Source organism: Canis lupus, chromosome 32, assembly GCF_011100685.1.
Source record: "Canis lupus familiaris isolate Mischka breed German Shepherd chromosome 32, alternate assembly UU_Cfam_GSD_1.0, whole genome shotgun sequence".
NCBI lineage: Eukaryota > Metazoa > Chordata > Mammalia > Carnivora > Canidae > Canis > Canis lupus.
This window is the reverse complement of record NC_049253.1, coordinates 20,098,096-20,118,772: the sequence shown is the minus strand read 5'-3', so window position 1 is coordinate 20,118,772 and position 20,677 is coordinate 20,098,096. Positions and strand designations below refer to the sequence as shown.

The following is a 20,677-nucleotide window of genomic DNA, read 5'->3' as shown; positions in this document are numbered from 1 at the left end:
TCAGAACCCATGCTTTTTCCCACTATCACTGATGGCAAAGCAGTTTTTCATCTCTTTATGCCAATTCCAATTGATTGGCAGTCTCTCTGGAAATTTTGTCCTTAGAAAGATTCTGAAGTCAAGACTGGTGTCTGTTCGTCTTACCTGAGAAAGGTGGGGACGGAGGAGCTTTGTCAGAATGCTGCGTACTTGATATGAAAACATGTCTCCCAGTATCAGGCCTGTTTTCTGATCTACAAGTTGGAAAACAGGCTTTTGCGTGTTTTCATGTTGGCACTCGGAGTTGAAGTGACATCAGGCGGGGCCCTGCTATGATGCTTCCTTTGGAAACAGAAATCTGTTGCAATGAGATTGATAGTTAAGGAACAGTTTAAGCATGATGCACATTTCACTTTTGCTTATGTGCAATTTCATAAGTGAGGAAAAACTACATGACAATAGAAAAACTGCCCCGTTCTGAACCAAGATGCAAAGGAATGTACAAAATGCACACATGCGCACTCCTCAGATATCTACCGGTTATCTCAGCTGAGCTGCGAGCCGCACCATTACATAGCTGGCATTACAACTCTGGCAGATTTCAGATCATTCTCGCTTCGCCACTTCACTGACTCTCAGGCCATAATTCTGAGGCCCCCTCCCAAGTAAACATCAGATCTCTCTGTCAAGGTAAAGTTTCATATTGAATTATTTATCTATTTTCCCAACCACTTAGAAAGTATAGAACTATGCTACCATTTGTATGAGCTTCCTATCTTTTTCTAATTTGTCATTGAAGTGTTTACGTGTTTGTGCCTCTAACCCCATTTTTCCCCATAAATCTGTGATCTTAACTGTATATAAGAGATTGGTTAAACCACTCTATGGTATTGCTGCCTTGGGATCTGTTTTGTGTGGTCAAGTGGCCCGCAGGGGACTTTAACTGACCCTAGCCCCTCATGCAAGCTCAAGCCCTAAATAAAAGCCCACACATACATGAAAGTAAGTTTTTGATATAACTTCCCCAACTGCCCCTGTGATAAGCACTCTCCCCAGCCCTTCCAGGGCTTCCCCTTGTGCACCCCATAGATTAAGATCCCTGAAAAATTTACTAAAACCCCACTCCTTTTGATTTGAATTGACCAAACTGGCCTTAGCCCAGAACCCCAAAGCCCCCTGCCCGCAACCCTAGTAAAGGCATGTGCTCCAGATTCGGCTACTTTCCCTGCCTACACCCTGCCTTGACTTCCCCAAGCAGCCTCTCAAGGTGTGCTATGAAACCTCCTCTAATCAATTTCTCAATTTTGATTCCTCTGTGCTCTTTTGTTAAACCACAGCTCACCCTCAGATACTCTGAGCTCTACTTAACAATGCTATTTTAACAAAGTCGCAACAGAGTGAATTTGTATAGTGATTTTTAGGAACATGTATGTCTCATTTTAGCAGCACTTACTGTACCTGAAATACTCAGATTAGACTTTGATAAACAGGCATTAAAAAAACACACCTGGGAAGAATCTAATTGATTCAGTGGCAAACCAAAGGTAGGGAAGCAGGAACAGACTCCCCTGCAGATGGGCAATGCAGGGATGCAAATCACTCTACTTTTTCTTATCACTGTGCTCCAAGGATCCTAAATGATGCTAGTGGTAAATTACTCCTCTGTGAAAAAAACTTTTGATGGTCTAAATTCTAAACAATCGCTGCAGTTACTGTTGAATTCCATTAACTTACAAAGAAGTTTAACATTAGCACATTTTTATGGCATGAACTTTAATGAATATTGTTTTTTTTTTGAATATTGTTTTTTATATTAAAGTGATTTCAGGCAACTCCCAATATGCAATTGGCCCTGACCTATGTGAGCTCAACTATATGGATTGATAACAAGAATAAATTCCTAGCAATGCAGAATTTTTCAAGCTCACTTTTGGGGTAGTTCATTTCTCTAATGCCTGTGAAAATCCCTGTGTCTAATAAATTAGATTAGGAATAAACATATTCTTGTGTTTAATTTGTTAGAAATAAATGAATAGAACACAGTGATTATAAAGACCAAAAATTAAAAAAAAAAAAACAAATAAACAGAACTTGAGTTCCTTCAATTCTGTAAGTCTATGTGAGCATTGTGTGTGTGTATGTGTGTGTGTGTGTGGTGTGGGTGTTTGAAATGTAAAACTGAAACAAAGGGCAAACCATAATACACAATACTTTGGATTGGCATGTTAAGCAAATAATGATACCCACCCACCCAAAGGTGTCCCTGAATCTGTGAACCTGTTACCTTACTCAGCAGAAAGAAATTACAGAGGTGATAAACTTAAGGATACTGGGATGGTGAGATCATAGTGGATTATTAGGGTGGGCTCAATGTGATCACAACGTCAGTATAAATGAAAGAGGGAGGCAGGAGAGTGAAGAGATGAAACAAGGAAGGAGAGGTTGGAATGATATGATTGTTGGATTGAAGAAGGAAGAGGGGCAATCTTTAGAAACAGGGAAGGAAAGAGAGTGGCCCCTCTTGAGCCTCCAGAAAAAACAGTCCCTGCCTGTGGCTTGATTTTAATATCTTGAGACCCATGTCATACCTCTGACCTCCAGGATTGTAAGGTGATAAATTTGTGTTGTCTTAACTCATTGAGTTTGTGGTACCATGTTACAGTAGCTACGGGAAACTAATACAATTATTGAAGTGCGATTTTAGTGCACAAGTGAAATTTTTTTTAGATGTATTTATTTATTTGAAAGAGAGAGAGCAGGGGCAGGGGAGTGTAGAGGGAGAGGCAGAAAGAGAATCTCCAGCAGACTTCCTCACTCAGTGCAGAGTCCGGTGTGGAGCTTGATCACATGCTGCTGAGATAATGACCTGAGCCAAAACCAAGAGTCAGACACACAACTGATGGAGCCACCCAGGTGCCCCATGTGAAATACTTTAATAGATTTTAGTAGCTTTAAAATTGAAAGCAATTCTCTGTTTAAATTGTTTTATTAATAAAGAGCAATCAATAAAATTGATTGTGATTATTGTTACTTATTACATAATTATTACTCAAAATAATCTTGTCACAGAGAAGAGAGGAATGTTAAAAAAAAAAAAAAAAGATGTCAAGTATGCCAGGTACGTCACAGCGCTAATGCTACAGTTCACGAATTCTGTTGGCTCTTCCCCACTCTATCATCTTTATATGATATCTGGTCTGATTTAATTTTCAACCTTTATAACTCTAACTGACTGGTTAAACAGTTGTTTAAAAATTTGTATCAATATGTTTATACTGCAGAAGAAAGGGAAAAAGATCAATTGCTTCCATGACATGAACAATCACTGTAATTTCTTTGAGGGCAGGGACCACACTGCATTCATCTTCTTCCCACCATCTAACTCAGTGTCTGGCATACAATAGAACAATCAAGATTTGACTAATAAATGAATGATAAAAAGAGGAGGTCCCTACTCTCCAGGTATTTCCTCTATAATTCCCATTTCTCTATTAATATTCTTCTTCAAAACCATAAGTTAACCAAAATTTTACTAGACACTCTCCACCCAGAACCAAATTCCTTCTTCCCAAAGTTATCATGGCCCATTTGTACCACTGTGAAGCTCTTGTCACGGCCTGCCACCTATTAAATCTAATTATATACGATTTGATTTCCTCTGCTGAGTTATAAGCTCTTAATGGTTAAGGGCATACAGTTTATTCATAACTGCGCTCACCAGAGAACGTACAGAATAATTTTCATATGTTACATGATCATAAATCGTTGTTCAATTTAAGTTGAAAGTACCATCTCATCATTACCCATTTCACTCCTATCAATTCATGTTTGTAAAGGTATGAGAATGTCAAATGTCTTTACCTAGGCTTTAAAACATGTACATGTAAGATCATACCTTTACCTCATTACCTTTACTTATTTTATACTATAATACATCAAATGAAGAAATTTCCTACAGGAAACTGATTCTTTGAGATTTCAATATATATTACATGCACTTGTTCATGACCCTAGCTATAAATGAGTTATTTTTTTTCGTCCCCTTATCAAAACTGAACAGTTTAAATGAGTCTTTTTGATGTAAATGCATTTTCATACTTTTTCAAAACATTTTCCTTCCTCCTTTTTATCTCTCTTGATCCTCACCTTACCTCTGCCCACATTATATTAATGCATGTCACATCCTTATTTTCTCCAGTTAAGTGACCTATTGAGATTTATGGAGACTAAGTGGTAATGACTTTAATAAAAGATTTGATGTGAAACTGCCTTTGCAATTTAAGAGTATGTCTCCCACAGTCCTTCCTGGACACTAAAATAATCTGGGCATCAACCTTATGTCTCCATGTACAAAGGAGGCAGACAGCTAGAATTTCAGACAAATTGTCTGCATCTCCCCCTGCTTTCAAGACACCCCAAGCTCAAAGCCAGTAACACCACTACCTCGGGTGCCACTAACGTAATTATACCAAATGACCCCAGGGAACTGCAGCTTTTCCAGGGTCTAATGCAGAAACATCAACAGAACAACTGTCACAAAGAACAGTATCTAGCTTGACTCTCACATTTCTATCACAAATAATCTACATGGCAGCATCTTGGATAAACCGAGTCCATGATGTTTCACAAGTAGCTGCTAAGTTTTTAGGGAACAGTAAAGAAGTTTGTAAAGCAAACATGAAAAGAATATTGGAGAAAAATGAATTTGACTGGAGGACATGGATGAAAAGAAAAAGTTTTCTCTGAGATGAAGCTACTCTCTGAAGAAAGAAAAATGGTCTCAATGAAATGCAAAGGAGAGATCACTAACAAATATAAAACCTATATATATATATATAGGTTACAAAACATGTTTTAAATACACACAATGATTAAGGGTATGGTTTCACAGATTAAAAGGATTCACATATTTCAGATGACATTTGTAGAGTTTCTAATAAAACATGAGAAATACGGTATGTTGAGACTTGAATTGTCTAACAAGAAAACACCTCCACATCTCTCTCCAGTGATCAGAGTAACTTCTAGATATAATGAAAGAGAAGATGTTTTTAAAATTTAGAATGTAGGGACACCTGGGTGGCTCAGTGGTTGAGGGTCTGTCTTCAGCTCAGGGCGTGATCCCACAGTCCGCAGATGGAGTCCTGAATCGGGCTCCCTGAGAGAAGCCTGCTTCTCCCTCTGCCTATGTCTCCACCTCCCTCTCTGTGTCTCTCATGAATAAATAAATAAAATCTTCAAAAATAATAAAATAAAATATAGACTTATCAGGGTTTCATATATAGCAGAGCAGCTCTCTCATCGTCATCTGTTGAAAGCCCATTACACGAAGGTTTGTTAAATTAAAATAAAATAAAATATAGACTGTATGCTGGAGCCAGCTCACACCAATTTGTGAGTATTAAGGAAATTATGTCAGTATAAGGAATTCCGTTAAACCATTGGTAGCTGGAAACTGTCCACAGTGGAGATGTTTACAAACATGGAAATTATTTATAAATAATTATTTTGCACACATTAATTTATGAAGCAATATTTAGCTTCTGTGGGTTATTTTGCGTGCTTATTTTGTAATTGCTCTCACATTGTTGTGTGAACCTATGTTTTATCTCCTTAGCTAGTTCCTAAAGTTCTCATTGTCAAGAACTGAATTTTCTGTTTTCTGTTTCTGTCTAAAAGACCGGAGTATGGTACTACCTATAAGATTACAATGAATATTTAAGTGATGTCAGGTAATTAGTTACATATTTTTGAAAAACACTTAACTAACTCTCAAGATTCCTCTTGAGAATATAATATAATATAATAAAATATAATAGTTTTGTGTCCCTTTACTTGAAGCAAACAGTTTCAAAAGCAATAATGTTAAGAAAAATGTGCTTTATTATTGTATTAGATATAATCATACAAATTTACCTTCTTTGGTACATAACATCCTCATTTTATTAAGCTGTTCCCTTAAAACAAGGCTGATAGTTTGTCTTTTGGTTGTTTTTTTTTTTCTTTTCATTCTTTAATTTAAATTTCAACTAGCCAACATATAGTATATCAGTAGCTTCAAATGTAGAGTTCAGTGATTCATCAGTTGTGTATAACACCCAGTGCTCATTATAAGGTGCCCTCCTTAATGCCTGTGATCCAGTAATCCCATCGCCTCCCTCCCCTCCAGTAGCCCTCAGTTGGTTTCCTGTAGTTAAGAGTCTCCCTCACTGCACTGCTTCTTCTATTCCACATATGAGTGAAACCGTATGCTAACTATCTTTCTCTGATTGACTTATTTCTCTCAGCATAATACCCTCCAGTTCCATCCAAGTCAATGTAAGTGATAAGTATTCATCCTTTCTGATGGCTAAGTAATATTCCATTATATATATATATATATATATATATATATATATATATATATATATATATATACCACAGCTTCTTTATGGATTAATCCGTCAATGGAGATATGGGTTCTTTCCATAGTTTGGCTATTGTGGACATTGCTGATATAAACATTGGGGTGCAGGTGCCCCTTTGCACCACTACATTCTTATCTTTGGGATAATACCTACTAGTGCAATTGCTGGGTCATAGCTTAGCTCTATTTTTAACTTCTTGAGGAATCTCCATACTGTTTTCCAGAGAGGCTGTACCAACTTGTATTCCCACCAACACTGTAAGAGGGTCCTCCTTTTTCCACATTCTTGCCAATATCTATCTTTCCCTGACTTGTTCATTTTAGCTATTCTGAGTGATGTGGTTTTGAATTGTATTTCCCTGATGCCAAGTGATGTGGAGCATTTTTTTTTTCATGTGTCTGTTGGACACTTGTAGGTCTTCTTTGGAGAAATATATGTTCATGTCTTTGGCCCATTTCTTCACTGGATTGTTTGTTTTTTGAGTGTTGAGTTTGATAAGTTCTTTATATATCTTAGATGCTAGCCCTTTATCTGATATGTCATTTGCAAATATCTTCTCCCATTCTGTAAGATGCCTTTAGTTTTGACTTTGTCTTTTTGACAATGCTGCATGCCAATCACCAAGGATGCTGCTACTTTGCAGTATTTATCAATAAATGTTTCTTAAATGACACATTAGCTCTCTTAATAGTTACAGCAAGGAGAGAAGATCAAATGTCTAACTTTCTAAGTTTATAGGGGCCAGGTTTTGTGTCCTCAATTTTAGTTTCTAGTCGCTTGCTATTGGATCAGAAAAGTGGCAATGATATTTGTAGTATATAGTTTTGTATTTAGCAAGCTCTCTTTTTTAGCTTTGGTTCTATTGGGCTTTCTTTTAGATAACCATATCATCTGAAAATAAAATTTAGTTTTAAGTTCACAGAAATAATTATGGATCCTAGAAATAAATCCAAATATGGGTCTCCAAACTGGTATTGTACAGGTGCCATGGTAAAGGATATTGTGTTGCTTCTGATCTTGAAAAATGTTTCTAGTCTGGTGTTTGCTTAAAATGTTTTTAGTAAATACTCTTTGTCAGGTGAAAGGTCCCTTTAGTTCATAATTTTCTGATCCTTACTGTTATAAAATTGGCTTTGAGCTTTATCATCCGTCTATTGAGCTAATCATGTGATTTTAATAGTTTAGGCCACTTATTGCCAAATTGCATTAATAAATTTTCTGATGATGAACCATCTATGCATTCCAGAATTAAATCCTACTTGCTCTGATGTATCCATTTTTAATATAACGTTGTGGTCATTTTCCTCATAATTCACTTAGAAATTAACTGCTTATAAGGTGAGAGTAGTCCTATAATTTTGTTTTCTTCAATAGATTGATCAGACTTCATTAGCTTCCTACTCAGTGCTAAACCCTACATCTTTGCTAATAAAACTCCAGTTTGTTCAGTGCAGCTATCTTCCTAGCAGTTTAAAGATCTTGATTAGTCTATGCCAGAAGTTTTGAAATCTTTTTTCGCAAGCCCTATTACACTTTTCATAAGTTTTAAGGACACCAAAGAACTTTTATATTGGTTAAACGGTTGATATTCACTGTATTAGAAATTAAAACTGAGATATTTAAGACATACAAATGCATAAGCATACATCCCATAGCCACCAGATCATTAACATTATAATTATCACATACGTAGTCTCTGGGAAAGTCCACTGTACACTTGTGGAAAAATTGAGAGCAAAGGAGGCAAATAACATCTTAGTATTGTTATGAAAAGTGTTGACCTTTCAGATTCCCTAAAAAGGGCACGTTCCCATATTATCCTTTGAAGACCTCTGATCAGAGTAAATCAAAATCGTCATGTTCTTCAGGTCCCTAACCTCCTTCTGGGTAACTGTGCCCCATGATCGGATTGTGGCCAAAGACATTGGAGCAGAAGTCACGTGAGGAGGTTACTCTTGTGTGAGTGATAAAGAAGAGGAATGTACCTGGCTCTCCATTTCTCCCCGTTCATTGACCTGAAGGGGGTTATGAAACATGGAGTTGGCAACAGTCCACTTCCAGCCATGAAACCACAAGGATGAGGATCAAAGCCAGCCTGATGCACTGACAAGAGTAGAGAGATAAAAACAGCCTGAGCTTTGTTTCCACAGAAAGGAGGTTGGTTTTTCTGTTATTTGAAGCTGAACAGACTTATTTAATCCATTATCTTTATTCAGTCTGGGAGTCCATGTTTTACTGCATTATCAAGTTAGTTCAGAGCACCCTCACATCTCTTTTGTGGAGCAACTTGTAGAAGATAGGAATAATATTTTGCTAAAATGTTTGGTTGATATTGCACATTAGATATGACATATAAAACCATCAGGATGTGCTGTCTCTTTGGTGTCTCTCATAAGATTTGGCCCTTAAATTATATTCTTACTATTTTAGCTTCATCAGTGGTTTTGATGTATTCAAGATTTTATTTCTTCTCAGACTAATTTTAACATGTATTTGGGAAGGAATATTTTCATTTTATCTAGTTTTTAAGTTTGTTGCCATTCTCAATATTTTATCATGTTTCTTTTAACCTCTTTCTTTATGTTCTCTTCTCTTAATATTCTGGATTTTGTTTACTTGAATCTTTCTTTTCTTTTTTCTTTATCTGTCTTGCCATGGGGTTAAATATGACTTTTTTTTTTTAAGATTTATTTATTTTGAGAGAGAGAAAGTGAGCAAGAGTTAGCAAGGGGAGGGGCAGAGGGAGAGAGAGAGAGAAAATCTCAAGCAAGCTCCCTGTTCAGCTTAGAGCAATGAGGGGCTCAGCCTCACGACCCTGAGATCATGACCAGAGCTGAAATTAAGAATTGGATGCTTGGGCAGCCCAGGTGGCTCAGCGGTTTACCGCCTCCTTCAGCCCAGGGTGTGATCCTGGAGACCCGGGATTGAGTCCCACGTCGGGCTCCCTGCATGGAGCCTGCTTCTCCCTCTGCCTGTGTCTGTGCCTCTCTCTCTCTGTGTCTCTCATGAATAAATAAATACAATCTTAAAAAAAAAAAAAAAGAATTGGATGCTTACCTGACTGAGCCATCCAGGAGCCCATATGGCTCTTTCCAAAAAACAAAGTTTCAGTTTTCTATCCATTCCACATTTTTCTCTAATTAAGTTTGTTTGTTTGTTTGATTGCTTTTTTCTTATTCCTAGGGTCAAACACTTGGCTCTTTTTGTTTTTAGTCTTTCTAAAGCTAAAGCTACATACTGTTTTACCTGTGTCAAACATTTGACAGATGGTGCTTTCAACATTATTCAATTTCAATATTTTTATTTTCCCATGTTCTTTAACCCCAAAGTTATTAGCATTTTTCCACTTTCCACATATATATTTTCTTCATGATTATTTTTTACTTCTATTAACAGTCACTCCGAGTTCCCGTAGGAAACCACTGATACACCTTCTGCCCCTATCGATTTGCCTATTCTGGCATTTCATATAAAACAAAACCTATGACAAGTGGTCTTTTATGACTGGCATCTTTTACATGGTATAATATTTGCAAGGCTTATCCATGTTGTAATCTGTCTCAGTATTCCATATCTTTTCAGTGCTGAATAATATCCCATCGTGTGAGTACACTGCATTTTATTTCTCCATTTGCCAGCTGATAAGCATTGTGTTGCTTCCACTTTTTGGCTATTATGAATAGTGCTGCTATGAATATTCATGTACAACTATTCTTGTGGACATGTGTTTTTATTTTTTTGGATATATACCTAGGAGTAGAATTTCTGGTTGTTGTTGGTTTTTTTGTTTTTTGTTTTTTTTCTGCCAACTCTGTTTAGTCTGCCACTGTTTTCCCATGTAACTGAGTCCTTTACATTCCCACCAGCTATGTATGATTCCAATTTCTCCACATCCTTACCAAAACTTTCAATTTTCTGCCTTTTTGATTATAACCATGCTAGTGTCTATGAAGTGGTATCTTGTGATTTCATTTGCCTTTTCCTGATGTCTAATGATGTCAAGCATTCTTCAAATACTTGTTAGCCATTTGTATATCTCTTTGAAGAAATGTCTATTTAGATCCTTTGACTGTTTTTAAATTGTATTTGTCTTTGGATATTGAGTTTTAAGTTTTTAAAATATATTCTGTCACATGTATTATTTAATAAAAAGATGTAGTTATTGCAGAAATTTCCCCCCATCCTGTAGGTTATCTTCTCACTTTTTTTTTTTTTTTGGTGTTGTACTTTAACATGAGAAAAATGAATAAATATTTATTGGTTAAATGCATTAATGCTTAAATCCAGCTAATTATTTCTTTTTTAACATTAAACAATGTATGATTTCCTCTAAAAGATGGCTTAATTGAGTGCTTAAATCTAGACATTACAAGCCAAAAGTTCAGGCTATGTTTCAAAATTTTCCATCTCATTTTGCTCACAAACTATTATTTGGGTCCTTACACATATAAGACACAATTCTATACTTAAAGTACAAGGAAAATTACATACTAAGTTAAATTATGTGCCAAACGTATAAGGTTTTAATTTGAGTATCACCCATATATAGACAAGAAAAATGAGACTCAGAGCATTTAAATATAACTTGTTTAAATTTTATAACTGAGAGAGCTAGAATAAGGATATAGGAGTTATGATTCCAAATTTAGAAATTATTTCCCACTGTATTAAACAAAATCGTATTTTAATAGTTCAATTCGTTTTTTTAACTGAAATATAATTTGCATATAACATCATATAAATTTAAGGTGTACAATATGTTGACTTGGTGCATTTATATATTACAATATGATTACCACTGTAGCATTAGCTAACACCTCTCCCATGTCAGATAAGTATCATTTCTTTTTGTGGTAAGAACAATTAAGATCTAGTCTCTTAGCAACTTTGAAGTTTATAATACAGTATTGCTGAAAATTATTGCTATGCTATGCATTAGAACTTACCTATCTATTAGTTGCAAGTTTGTACTTTTAAACAATATCTCCCCAATTCCCCCACCTCTCAGCCTTAGTACCATCATTGTACCCTGTATTTTTATGAGTTCAGCTTTTTTCAATTCCACATACAAGTGACATCATACAGCATTTGTCTTTCTCTGTGTGACTTATCTCACTTAACTTAATGCCATGCCCGTTAAGGTCCATTCATAGTACAAATGGAAGGATTTCCTTCTTTCTTATGGCTGAATAATATTCCTGTGTGTGTGTTTATGTATATATATATATAAATAAAAATTATATATATATATATATATATATATATATATAATTTTCTGACAGGTGCTTGGGTTGTTTCCATATCTTGGTTATCATGAATTACGCTGCAATAAACATTAACTTTTCAATATCCTCTTTCATTTCCAACAGCCATGCAAGATCACTCAGTAGTGGGACTGCCAGATCAAATCGTAGTTCTTTTTTTTTTTTTTTTAAGAACTCCATACTGTTTTCCATAGCGGCCGAACCAATGTACATTCCACTAAAACTGCAAAAGTGTTCCTTTTTCTCCACAACTTGATCAAAACTTGCTATCTCTTGTCTTCTTAGTGATAGTTATTCTTTTTAAAAAAAAAAAAAAAGATGTTATCTATTTGTTCATGAGAGACAGAGAAAAGCAGAGACAGGCAGAGGTAGAAGCTGGCTTCCTGCAGGGAGCCCGATGGAGGACTCGATCCCAGGACCCTGGAATCATGACCCAAGTTGAAGGCAGATGCTCAACCACTGAGCCACCCAGGCATCCTGATGACAGCTCGTCTAACAGGTGTGAAGTATTAACTTATATGGTCTTCATTTGTATTCCCTGATGTTTAGTGATATTGATCACTTTTTCATGGACTTGTTGGCCATTTGTGTGCCTTAGAAAAAATGTCAGTTCAGTTCCTCTGTCCATTTTTAATAGGATTGTTTCTTTCTTTGCTATTGAGTTATATGAGTCATCTAATTATTTCTTCATTTCAATTGATACATTCTTCATTTATAAGCTACTACTTTCTTGTGGGCTTATATTCCTCTGGATATATCAGCTTCATTGACTGGTTATTAGTCACATAAAGGAGAAGCCAAACACGGCACAGAGATTTTGTCCCTATGGTGATATAGGGTGTGGATACGCAGGATCCATCTCAGGGAAGAGAGTTTCTACTATTACAATCTGCTTGACCACCTCTGACCCACTCCCCCCCACCCCCCCACACACACACACATGCTACCCTCCCAAGGTTACCCTGTCTGGAGCAAAAATTCCCATACTTTGAGCAACATGATGTTCTTTTAGATTTTATTTTGGCTAAATGTAAAATCAGTATTGCAGCTCTTCTTTGAACTGATATTTTCCAGTATATCTTTTTTGGTCTCTGGCATGATTCTTTGCCCTGATCTACTTCTCTCACTTAAAATCACTTAAACAAAGTGGGAGAAGAAAATACTTTGGAGATCACCCACTGATTTGCTAAAGATACTACACGTTCTTCACCTCAGCTGTACCCCAACATCATGCTGATATTTCCCTATCACTTATGGCTAGTTCTACTGTGGTACCACTGTTTTTTTCTGTTCCACAGTAGTGCAGGTACAGACAATTATCTCTCCCTCCATACTCCTTGACTAAGAAGGGAAGAAAGAAATGCACAACCGTAAAGCTCTCACCCAGTTTGAAGCATCTATTTTTGCCCTGACCTGTACTCTCAGTGTCCACATTGCAGATGTGACCCCAAATATCCTCTTTCCCCAGGGGTTTCTTACCATTTGTCTTAAGTTATTGAATCCTTAGTGTCATTCTCGTTTCCATTTTTGGTTTTAAGTTTAAGCGGTAAGCCAGCAGCCATGCTAGATCATCTTTTCAGGAATCAGAAACATTTTTTTTTCTTGTTAATTATTTGTAACTGGGAAATCCTCACATTTAAAATATTTTAACTCTGTATCTCTGAGTATCCTTACCACTTTCCCTAAAGGCTTAATAACATTTAACTAAGATCTAGAAATAACCTTTAACATACTGTTTATAAAGATGTCACCAGGGAATTGCTGAACACTTGCAACTTAAAATACTTTTATTAATAACATAGGAAAGAGAGTAAGCATGGAATGGAAGGGCTTAAGAACAAAACGTAGAAAGAATAATCTTTTTTCAAAGATGTATTATGGATAAAATTCTAACTAAAGGTAATATTTTGGGAACAAAGAAAAATTGGGGAAGTAAGGATAATAAGGCATAAGAGAATTTTAGACAGGTTGCCCTTTCAAAATATCCCTCAAATATTAATTTTCCCTACCTTGTTTATGCAGAGCTTTAGCTCTGTTACTGCATTTAGGCCAAGCTATACAATTATGTCATATAAAAAATGAAGCTTATATTAAATAATTTTTCTTTTACAGCTGTTTTAAGAAATCTACAGCCTGTAAAACAAAAAGTTTCATTTGCAGAATAGCCATTTCTCAGTCTAGGTTTTTTTTTTTTTTAAGATTTTATTTATTTACTCGTGAGAGTCACACAGAGAGAGGCAGAGACATAGGCAGAAGGAGAAGCAAGCTTCCCTTGGGGAACCCGATGAGGGACTCAATCCCAGGACCCCGGGATCACCACCTGAGCCAAAGGCAGACGTTCAACCAGTGAGCCATCCAGGTGCCCCCTCAGTCTAGTTATAAGTAGTATCTTAAGAGTTTATTCTTTTTAATATGTTTTTTAATTTGAAAAAGATTTAAAGTCTCCAGAAAAATCAATCCACATCAGAGAGGGCTTTTTCCCCATTCCTTTCAGTGGCATATAATGTGCTTGTCAAAGAATTTTGATGCGACTAAAATTGAAATAACAGGGACAGTTCTGTAGTTATTTATGGGCTATGTTCAGCAAGAAAGGAGAAGGATCTGCTATTTGGAATTTAAAGTTGTCTCCCACTACAATAGATGATAGATGAGTTTCAGAGTTGTAATTGCATATTGATAAAACTGACGTAGAAACATCCCAGGGTCTACAAAACAGTTAAATCTCCCCCTTGGTACAAAGGGTACGTGGCTATTTCTACATCTCTCTAACGAGGCAGATTGGCTGCTGTTCATTGTAAAACCTGCAAATGTGAGGATTCATCTTTGGAATCCCTCACATGTTATTTATGTGATTATTTTCAGATGCCATAAAGTGAACTAAAAAACTAAATTATCATCTGAACAGATTAAAAGTGGAAACCATTAGGATATTCTATCCTAAAACACAATCTTTGTCTTTTATTCAAATGACCCAAACTTCTTCAGTCTAGTTAACATAGAACCAAATCTTTACATTTTCCAAAACCATGAAATTATAAAAACAGAAATGTCAAATAACATACACATTAAATTCAAAATAGTTCCCATTCCTTATAGTGGCAAATTTAAACACCAGTATAAGATGGTAATGATGGTGTGTTAGTTATTTGTTCATAAACCCAACACATTTTTATTGAGCCAAAAAGTCTTCTACATTCTAAAGATCTTGCAATATACAACACAATTAGAAGGTTCCTTTCTCAGGGGTCTTACATTTGATTCGGAGAGACAGGCAATTAGCAAGTAAATAAGTAACTGAGATAAATTCAGATCATGATCTTAACTATGAAGAGAGGAAAACAAAAAAAAAGTGATACGTTAGTGTGGGTGGGCAGTGGGGTGGATGGCATTAGATAAGGCATTCTAGGAAAGAGCTCTCTGAAAACGAGATATTACAGCTAACATTTTAATGATAAGGAGTCAGCCATGTGAAGATCTTGGGGAATGACATTTCAGGCAGCATGAAAGACAGAAACAAAAGAGAAAGAAATCAAATAAAGCAAACAAAGAAACAAAAACTTGAAACTTGATGGAATTCAGTAGTTATCTTAGTTAACAGAATACTGTCAAGTCATGACCACATGAGTGTGTTTGGCTGGAACAATCTGTGTATGTCTATTGCCCAGGCATAGTTACCCATAGCTCACTTCTTCACTCTTGAAATGTTCTGGTTTCAAGAAGAAATGATGCAGTCATTCTGACTATAAATCTGGGATACTTGTAGCCATTCATAAGGCACTATTAGAAATTTTGAATATTAATTTTACTGTATTTATTACATTCAGAACTCAGAAAATTGTTTTCACTCATTACAATCTATTGTTTTAAGAAAATTCTTTGAAATGAGAGCAATCCATTTTATCTACCTTTTTCTATCATCCTCATACTCTCCTCTGATAATTATCTAGCTATGTATTCTACAGCTGCAAAGAACAAAAACAAAACTACATAAAACAAAATTGAAAAGATGCCTTCTATTAATAGGTTTCTTTCATTGTCATTATTTTCCTGTTAGTCTTTGTAATGTACTTGGGAAGTAGGACTATGCAAATAAGGGTGATTGATTAGACTTTTACCATGTTCCTTCATGTGTGCTCATCCATGGGTTTATTTCCCAGTTTTCTACAATCTATACACAGGAAATTCCTTCATGATATGAAGTCAGTTTGAAGGCTGCCACCACAGATACCCCAGACCGAGAGAGTTTAAAAAGTAGAATATTTGTTAGCATAAATGTGCCAAAGGGGCATTCTTTCAATTCTTTTCAATTTTCAAGCTCTTTTAACTTTCTGTTTTGAGAAAAGGACTGTGATATAGATAGATAGATGATGATGATAGATAGATAGATAGATAGATAGATAGATAGATAGATAGATATAGATAATAGATACACATATTTTTAAAGCATTGTTATGTAGCTATAATAAATATGTAAAATATTATATGATATATATAAAATACTACACTTAAAGAGGAGTGTGAATATACAGGAAAAATATACTTGCACAGAATTTTTTAAATATAGGATTTAACATAGTAAAATTACAGTACATAGTATATTGGAAATATAAGGAGTATCTAAAATTCATCCTTTAAATTGTTCAGCATTTCTTATATATCAGATGTTTTAGCTATTGTGCTTAGTAAATTCAATACTATTCCCCCAGAGTTTGCATCTTAAAAAATTAAGAAGGTCTTCCATAGGAAATTAAAAACATCTTGAACTACATGAAAGGCTACTTAGGGGAAAAGGATTAGATGGATTGTGTATTGTCTTGGAAGGGAAAATAAGGATCAAGAGACCTAAGCCAAAACTTCTAGGAATGAGTAGCAAGAATAAGCCTGCATTTCACCTTCAATATCAAGAATTTGTAAAAGTTAATATTCTCACATTTGAGTGTTATCTAATTCTTATTTCCAAAATTAAGCTCTTTATTCCCACTAATAAACATCTGGTACTAGCCATAATTTTTAGGCTGTGGGTGGTAGAGAAGTATATATTTTTATGACCAATTTAATATAAGCTTCCTACTATAAATTTACTGTCTCGAAAGCAGAACACTGAAATAATGCACATCACCTGGAATTGTTGTATTGTCCACACTAGAAGCATCTGTTTTTAAAGTGTCAACAATACACCAGGAATGAAACACGTTAAAGAAAGGTCAGGGGGTACCCTGAGTGTTCCTGGGTATGGCACTTTCTAATCGCCATTGTTTCTTAACCAGGATGGTTCAAAAAATTGGAGTTTTTGACAGGATTCAAGGCTTACTTATTTAACTAAATTAAATTCTAAATTACTTAATACGTTTCTGGAAAAATAAAATTACTGAGCTATTCATGCTTGCTTACACATAATGTTGCTAAATTCTTAATCATGCCCAAACCTAGCACATTTCTTGACACTATAGCAAAAATAAATAGAAAAAAATAAGTAGGAAAAACCATTCTACTAATTCTACTACCTGAATTGTTCAGTAAAAATTTCAGATGTGGCTGTAGGACTCAAAGAGATCTTTCCGAAGTCAAAATGCTGTTTGGACACTAAGGAGTCTAGCTCCAGGCCCCAATCCTATGTGTGACCTTGCACTTTTGGACCCAACAGGCCACATAAGGGTGGGGATGTGGGGGTATGACTCAGCCCCACCCTCTCCATGGCCCAATCATGTTCATATTCTCATATGCATATCTGCATTCCTCACCCAGTCTTCTCCATTTGGAGGCCTTCCTATTGGGGGTCTCAGCTGAGGCACTTTTATTCACCTTGATTCAGCATTTTCTCACTTCTAGCCTCTCCCCTTTCTCTCCCCTGGCCCACAGGTCCATAAAAGGGAGGAGTTTTTCCTTGGGGGCTTCTCATCAGTGAGATGATTCCTCCCATTTTTGTTTCATCCACCTGACCCTCACCCTGTGCTGTTCTAGCGGGGAAATGGACCACCAGGGGGCTGAGAGTGGTACCTGTTTTTCTGCCTTTTGTTTGCACTGTCACAGTAAGTGAAAAAAGGCTTGGTAGTTACTTTCACTTTGGTTCATTGTCCTACTTGACCACACTGACACCTCATTACATGGCAATCGCTAAGTGGTTTTTGGACACTAAGTCTACCTTGAAAGTTGTGCATGAAAAGAGAAGGCCAGCATCCCTTCTACAAGAATTATAAGGGGAATTATTAACATTGCCATCATGGCACATGTAACTTGTGGCTCTGAATGGAAATTAGCAAATATGAGACATCATAGGAGCACTTCCACAAAATCCAGATTTTCTCAGAAGCATCTATTAGCCAACAGCACAATAAGATGAAAACATTTGTATAATTAAGGAAATACTTCTGATCTTCTTAAGCCCTGCCCAGGTCATACAATCTACTCTCCTCTACACCAATTCTTAAGACATTTCTAGCTCATAGGTATAGATAATCTATCCTTCTCATTTCATTTTATTATATTTTCCTCAGATTTCAACCATCGCATTTGCTTTGCTATTACTTTCCTTAGAATAGTTATTTGTGCATATCTCTGTCTCCCTCCATATATTGTAAGCTCCTAGCATACCACCTCACATCCAGTATCACAGCCAAACCATTTTATTTAACACTATTTTGATTGTAATAAGCATTAAAAAAAACATTTTTTAGGCTGAATTATTAATTTGGATTTGGAAGTTGTAAGAGAAATTCATTATGTAGTTTTAAAGAGTAAGCCTCATCCAGGAAGTTCTTTTGGTGGAATAGCCAGTTAAGGCCATTTTTTAGAATGATATTTTTTATTTTGAGATATTTTTACTGTGAGGTGTATTGATATGTAATTGTAAGAAATAATACAGTAGTATCTTATGTACCCTTAATCCAGGGTCCCCCAGTAGTACCACTTGCAAAACTATAATACAACATCCTAACCAGGATCTCAAGATCTATAATATCAAGGTATAAAACAGTGTAATTGCCAGAATTCTTCTTGTTGCTCTTTTATGTTCACCCCTACTACCTTCCCACTTCCACTGTCTCCTTCTTCTGACAACCAGTAATCTGTAATCCATTTCCATAAGTATGTCATCTTAAAAATGTTATATAAATGAAAGCATATCTTTGAAGTTTTTTGTCAGTCAGTACACTTCTATGGAGATCCATCCAGGTTGTTATGTATTTCAGGAGTTTGCTCTTTTTTATTGCTGAGTAGAATTCTTTAACCATTCATCTACTAAAAGATATCCGGGGGCACCTGGGTGGCTCAGTCAGTTAAGCACCTGCCTTTGGCTCAGGTCACAATCCCAGAGCCCTGAGATGGAGCCCCACATCAGGCTCCCTGCTCCACAGAGAGCCTGCTTCTCCCTCTCCCTCTGCTGCTCCCCATACTTTTGCTCTCTCATTTTCTCTTTAAAATAAGTAAATTAAAAATCTTAAAAAAAAAAAGGCATCCAGATTATTCCTACTTTATATTCCCACCAGCAATGTATATGTCATCCAATTCCTCCATATCCTTGACCTTGGTATCATTGATATTTATTTTTAACTTTATCCATTTTGGTAGGTAAGTAAATTAAAAATCTTAAAAAAAAAAGAAAGGCATCCAGATTATTCCTACTTTATATTCCCACCAGCAATGTATATGTCATCCAATTCCTTCATATCCTTGACCTTGGTATCATTGATATTTATTTTTAACTTTATCCATTTTGGTAGGTGTTAGTGATATCTCATTGTGGTTTTATTTTATTTATTTTTATTTTACTTTTTTTTTAATTAGCATTTCTTTTCAGTAGGAGCTTTTTTTTTCTTTTTAAGATTTTATTTATTTATTCATGAGACACACAGAGAGAGGCAGAGACATAGGCAGAGGGAGAAGCAGGCTCCATTCAGAGAGCCTGATGTGGGACTCGATCCCACGACTCCAGGATCACGCCCTGAGCCAAAGGCAGATGCTCAACCGCTGAGCCACCCAGGCATCCCTTTAGTTGTGGTTTTAATTCCAATTTCCCTTCCCTAATTGCTAATGACATCATACATCTTTTCATATACTTATTTGCCATTTGTGTATCCTCAATGACAAAATATCTTATCATGTCTTTTGCCAATTTTCTAATGGAATTGTTTTTGTTTGTTTGTTACTGTTGAGATTTGAAAGTTCCTTGTATATTCTAGATAATAGTCCTTTATTGAATGTGTGATTTGCAAATGTTTTCTCCCAGTTTTCCCAGTCTGTAGCCTGTCCTTTCATTGTTCTAGCAAGATCTTCTCAAGAGTAAGATATTTTAGTTTTGAAATATATTTTATCATTTTTTTCCTATTATGGATTGTGCTTTTGGTGCCTACTCTTAAGATTATTTGGTCTAGCCCTAGATACTAAAATCTTTCTTCAATTTGTTTATGTTTTATAATTTTATGTTCTACAGTTAAGTCCGCAATACATTTTGAGTTAATTTTTTACATAAGGTCTGAGATGTTGGTCAAAATGTCCTTATTTATTTATGTATATATTTAACCTATGAATTTCCAATTGCTCCATATTTTAAAAGCCCATCTTTTCTCTAATGAATAGTTTTTCCATCATTGTCAAAATTCAGCTGAGCATATTTGTATGGGGCTACTCCTAGATTTTCTGGGTTTTTTTTTTTTTTTTGCATTGATCTATGTGTCTATTGTTCTGCCAATATAATGCAGTCTTGATTACTACAGCTCTGTAATAAGTCTTGAAATTGGGTAGAGTGATTCTTCCTACTTTAGTTTTCTTTTTCAAAATTGTTCTATTCCAGAATCAGAAAATGACAGTGGCATAAGAGGACCCGAGGTTCATCTCATCCCTGAACACAGCTAGATACTTTCAAATCATCCTAAATACACCAGAAATCAAACTGAAGACTCACAGAACAAACTCCACAACTAAAGAGAGAGAAGAGACCACATCAAAGAAGGTTGAAGTGCAGAGATGGGGTCCAGGGAAGAAATGGATCATGGATGCTGTGGAGGGGAAGCAGCTATGCTTTCAGAGTAA

General features: G+C 35.8%; 1 long non-coding RNA gene across 3 annotated transcripts in view; it reads right to left on the bottom strand.

Annotated features, from left to right (window-relative positions):
• LOC111093667 overlaps positions 1–20,677 on the bottom strand; it is an 84,741-nt gene that overhangs the window by 8,193 nt on the left and 55,871 nt on the right. For all 3 annotated transcript variants that reach the window (XR_005382832.1, XR_005382830.1, XR_005382831.1), the window contains one exon: positions 145–337. This is a non-coding gene — a long non-coding RNA (uncharacterized LOC111093667). The remainder of the gene's footprint in view (positions 1–144; positions 338–20,677) is intronic.